Source organism: Arachis duranensis, chromosome 5, assembly GCF_000817695.3.
Source record: "Arachis duranensis cultivar V14167 chromosome 5, aradu.V14167.gnm2.J7QH, whole genome shotgun sequence".
In the NCBI taxonomy this organism is placed as follows: domain Eukaryota; kingdom Viridiplantae; phylum Streptophyta; class Magnoliopsida; order Fabales; family Fabaceae; genus Arachis; species Arachis duranensis.
This window is the reverse complement of record NC_029776.3, coordinates 75,865,021-75,870,537: the sequence shown is the minus strand read 5'-3', so window position 1 is coordinate 75,870,537 and position 5,517 is coordinate 75,865,021. Positions and strand designations below refer to the sequence as shown.

Here is a 5,517-nt window from a genome sequence, read left to right as displayed (position 1 = left end):
AAAGATCATAATTTTCTGGTTTCTCTAGCCTTAGGAATAAAGGAAAAACCGAGACTGCTCTGCAGTGAGTAAAACCAGAAAAACAGCAGCAGCATGTGATATTCAAAATTCAATATAAAATCCAAGTTAAATCCAATGACTTTGAAAATTAATACAGTTCAACTACACTCATCCAAGTTTCTTTTCCAATTGGTTTCAGGTTAATATCATTTTTAATGAAGAAGTTATATAACCTAGAAGCTGACTAATTTTCTGCAAAATTCTGTTTTAAAAGTTAATGAACTTATCTTCTTCCAAGTCCCATAACTTACTCATTAAAACATGGATAGCCCTGAAATTTACTTCACATATGCTAAACATACTTAATTTTTACTTCCAATTGGTTGCACCTCGATATCCAACCAGGTTCAAAAGTTATAAACTTCCAAATTTACTGATTTAAGAAAACAGAATCTGGCCTTTGCTGCATAATGCATCGTATTTCAAAAATTTGTATCTTTTAAACCGCAAGTTCAACCATTCTGAAATTTTACGACATAAAAATAATAGGACTAAAGTTTCATTTAAAATTGGTTCCATTTCAAAATTCCAAGTGCAGAATTTCTATTAAAGGAATCAAGTTGCTGCTGTGTTAAACGTTCTGCAGAAAAACCAGATTTGACATCCCCAATTCAAAAATTTACCATAAATCATAAACTTAATGAAAAAGTCTCAAATTTACCAGTTTAGTTCCTTGTATCCCCAAGTTTAACCCAGATTTGGTTTCACGCAATTCCGATAAACACAGAATTAGTTATAGCTTTTCAAAACTGCTGACTCAGTTTAGAAGTTATGCAGAAACTCAGATTTTGGAATTCAACTTTAGAAAATCATAACTAGTTCTCTAACTGATACGAAACCTTAAAAATTGAATTTCCACAATTACACTTAATATAATTTACTTAACATTTCAATTCTTATAATTTCAGTCACTATAGAGTTACTAACTCACTTTCAAAGTTGCCGTTTAATTTCAAAGCTCAGCTTGTTCAGCAAGTAATTCAACATCTCAAATTCAATCCTTTAAACATTCTCTAAACCCAATTCCAGTCAATCATCAACTAAATCCATCACCGATAGAATAATTATAAAACCATCTCAACAGCAACAATTCCAACATAATCCATCAAAATTCAGAATTTTCATCAATCACTCTTCAACATTTCATATTCCACCCATGATCAATCAATTCCACAAAATCCTCAATTTCAATAAATTCACAGCCACAATTCAACATCCACACCACCAATCAATTTCGCTATCAATAATTCCAATTACACTTCACAAACACAATTTAGCATTCATATCATCAATTAATCACTCACAACAATTAAGACTATTTGCAGATCACTCAATAAACCTTGCGGGCATTCTAAAATTAAATCCATTTAATTAAACCCCCTACCTCGATGTCGCAATCGCATACTTTAACGTAACAACTCTCTTCTCTTTTAGTTTCAAGGCAGCAGCGGTAACTCTCACGCAACCGGAACAGCAACGGTATTAGCCTTCGCGGCACTGACCATGGTTGCAGTAAGATAGAGGATTCAAATTGGATAAGAATCCAAAGCAATTTCAGCTCTAAGAATTCAAGACAAAGCAAGAACTAAAATAGAATTAAAACCAGAACATGGCAACCACAGCAGTGACAAAACAAAACGTGTAAATGGATCAACTCTAAGGAGAAGATAAGACCAGTACCCAGATAGCAAAATCTGAATCAGTAACAGCTTCAACCGTCCCATGGCAGCACCAGCTTCAATACTCAACCTAATTGTAACAGGAAATAGGTGCCAGAAAGGGGCTGAGCAACAAAGATATAGGCAACCATGATTAAAACAAGCACATGGAAGAGAAACAAAGTATAATCAGAGTAAGGGTGAGAGTGTTACGGTTTCAAAAATAGGAAAATTGAAATCAGAACAAGGAGAAAGACACTGGCTGAATTAAGAGTTGGTGGCAGCAGCTTGCTTTCTCTGATTACAAGCTCCATCCACGGCAACTCCAAAAATCAAAAGGACAGCGATTAGAAGCAGGAAACGCCGTTCTTGTAGCAGCTCCAAATCAACAACAACCGTATTACCCTCCCCGTCAGTCTCACTTCTCCGTTATCCTTCCTCTTCTCCTCTGCCCTAACCAACGTTGACAGTGGTGAGGGGAGCTTCAGCGGCAGCTAGAAGTGCGACAGCCTCCCTCCCTCTTCTATTCGACAGCAACAGCAGCCACGGTGGCAGAGACACCCACCAGCGCTACTCCCCCCTTCCCCTGTTTCTCAGTCTCTCGTCTCCCCCTTTTCTCCCTCGAGCTCCCCTGTTTCCTTTCTTTCCCATTCTGTTTGTGCGTGTGTTTTGTGAATTTAGGGTAAAATTAGGTTTTTAATTAGGAATTTAGTGAAACTAGGATTTTATAAAGAAACAAGGATAGATATGAATAGATATTTTGATAAAATTGAAGAGTAGAGTAATTTTAAAATCAAATATACTCTCTTAAAAATATATAAGAACATTATTTATCAACATATTGCTAAGTTCAATTAATTATTTATAGTGTAAATTATAAAATAAGCATATTAATCACATTTTTATAAAATATAGTTTAAACTCAATACTAATTGTTCAAATTAAATGATATAACCTTTTATTATTTTTCTATTATCGAAACTTTAATTTCTATTACAAAATATCTAATTATAATAAAATTACTTAAACTTTAAGTATTTATAAAAATCCATTTAATTATTCCTAATAAATAAATCTCCTAGAGCTCAAAGTAATAAAATAAACCATAATTTATTCATAATAAAAATTACTTAAATTAAATTATATAATACTTCCATTACTAAATTTTATTTCCAAAACATATGAAATAACCAATTATAAAAATATAAAATAACCAATTATAAAAACTTACACAATATTAATTAACTTAACTCCAAATATTAATAAAACTAATTTAATTATTCTTAATTGATTAATTTATAAAATAAGATATCAAATTAATAGAATAAATCGTAACCCTTTCAGAATAAGAGTTACTTGAATTAAATTATACAATCCTTTCTAAAATCATACAATCCTTCCTTGTTTTTCAATTACTAAAATTATACAAAATATTCCATTATAGAAAATTACTTAAGAATCTTATTTGATTTAAAACGAAATTATCTCCGAATCTATTTAATTATCTCTAATAAAATAATTTCTAAAATTATAAAGTTTAAACTCAATAAGGTCAAATCACAATTTATTTATATTTAGATTTTTCAAAAAATGAGGGATGTTACACCTTTCCCATTCCCTCCCACTTCAGAACCCATTCCATACACAAAACAAACTCACAGAGACTTTTTTCTCTTTTTTTGTTCTTCTTTCTCTCTATCTTTCTACTTGATTGGGACAATCAAGTGCTAAGTTTGGTGTTGGGGCAAAACTTTATTTTGCTTGTGTTTCTTTGCAATACTCCATTAATATCTCAGAACTCTCAAACACCCTCTCTCTCTCTCTCCACCCAATGGCACCACCAAGATCCTCAACCTCAAAGAAAAGAAAGACCAAAGAACCAACCTCAGGTTCCTCAAGCTCAAACTTCAATGAGTATAAATTTCTCTCAGCATTCAACCAAAACTAATTCTATGGTTGGGTGAGTAAGAGGGAGATCATCCCAAAGGTCGGCTTCCAACTAGGAAGGAATGAGCACCTTGAGATCAACATTGAGATCAACAACAGGGGCTGGGCACTCTTTTGCAACCCACCAAAGAAAGTGGTGGAAGGAGTGGTAAGGGAGTTTTATGCCAATGCCATGCCACAGCCAGAGCAAACTTATGGGTATATTAGCTATGTGAGGGGGAAGTCCATTGACTATAGTCCCTCTAACATAGAAAGGGTACTGATGGTGAAAAGGATCAACTCCACTCGGATTTATGAGGAGAGGATGAAGCAACTAGACCCAGGATTTGATGAAATCCTGAATAAAATCTATGTACTAAATGTGCAGTGGATCAATGACAAAGATGGAAAATCCAACCAGCTGAGGAGAAGGGACTTGAGCCCCCAAGCTAGGGGGTGGTTAGACTTTGTGAGAAGATTTTTGATCCCTACATCAAACACATCTGAGGTGACCAAGGAGAGGGCTATACTTATATACAGTATAATGAAGGGAGAGGACATGAATATTAGGGAGTTGATTGCCAACAATATCAACAAGATACTGAAAAGCACTAACGATAGAACAAGATTGGCATTCCCCAGCCTCATACAAGAGCTATGTGATGACGCTGGAGTTGAGAAGGTGATTGATGAGTTGTTGGTGAAGCAAGATAAGCCTATAACTGCCAAGAAGATGGCCAAGGTGTTGGCCGTCAATCCAGTTCAAAGGGCTAGAGGGCATAGAGCTCATGCTCATGTGCCACAACCACAACAACGAGAGGAAGAGGAGGCAGCGGAGCAACCACAATTTCTGGCACTTCAACCCCCACCATACCAACAATACCAACAATTTCCTGAAGGAATGAACTGGAAGCAGCTGCAAGGAGACGTGCACCAAATAAAGGGAGATCTGCATCAATTGAGGGAAGATATCAACTAATTTCAAAGTAGCCAAAGGGAGCAATGGAACCAAGTGAATGAGAAAATACACAACCTCCAAGGAAGTTTTGAGCAAGCAAGGAAGGAGCAGCAAGAGGAGTTCGATTGGGGTAAGGTGCGAAGTGCACTTAACAAGGTGGTGGAGCAAAACAAATGGTAGCAGAGGAACCTTGCTGAGTTCAGGCATCTCTATGATGCCCAGACCATTTCAAGGAGACAATATGGTATCAACACACAAGCGAAGCTGAATCACTTGTGTAATACTGTGGCTGCCATCAACCCCGGATACCCAACTTTCATGCAAGGGCTAGAAGAATTGAGTGCTAGACAAGAGGAGATCCTAGCTAAGCATAAGGAGGATGAAAGAGATTATATGGTGAGGCTGGGTTTCTAGAAGCCCAAGGATAAGAAATCACAAGAAGGATCCTCCAAAAAGGGTGGAGATGACTCTTCCCCCTCCAAGAAGAAGGACAAAGGCAAGGGGCCAATGAACTAAAGAAGCTGCATAAGATTATTGAGTTCCATGGTTGACATTTCCCAAATTTCTGAAATTTGTTTAAGTTTTTATCTGTTTACTTTATGTTTGAGAATAATTGATAATGTTAGGATAGTTTATGTTTTATTTTTCTTGAAGTCTTTTGTGAGTCCTTTGATATGCAAGAAAGAAAATGCAATGATAACTGTAGTCTTTATTTTCATCAATAAAGTAGAGTTTGTCTCCATAAGAGTTTTTGTGAGTGTGTAAGAACAAGAGTAAATGAGACTAAGACCAAGAAAGCTTATTCAAAAGAACTAAGGAACAAAAGACTAAGTGAAGAACCTTGAATGAAGTGAAAAGAAAAAAATGAGTCATGAAAAGTAACTAGTCCTAGAAGGCATGACAAGTAGAAGTTGA

General features: G+C 35.5%; 1 long non-coding RNA gene across 1 annotated transcript in view; it reads right to left on the bottom strand.

Annotated features, from left to right (window-relative positions):
* LOC107489613 (uncharacterized) overlaps positions 1 to 2,556 on the bottom strand; it is a 3,808-nt gene extending 1,252 nt beyond the window's left edge. Inside the window, exons 1-3 of the long non-coding RNA XR_008009313.1 lie at positions 1,932 to 2,556; positions 1,741 to 1,843; positions 1,445 to 1,620 (exon numbers count right to left, since the gene is read on the bottom strand). This is a non-coding gene — a long non-coding RNA (uncharacterized LOC107489613). The remainder of the gene's footprint in view (positions 1 to 1,444; positions 1,621 to 1,740; positions 1,844 to 1,931) is intronic.
* Positions 2,557 to 5,517: the final 2,961 nt, after the last annotated feature.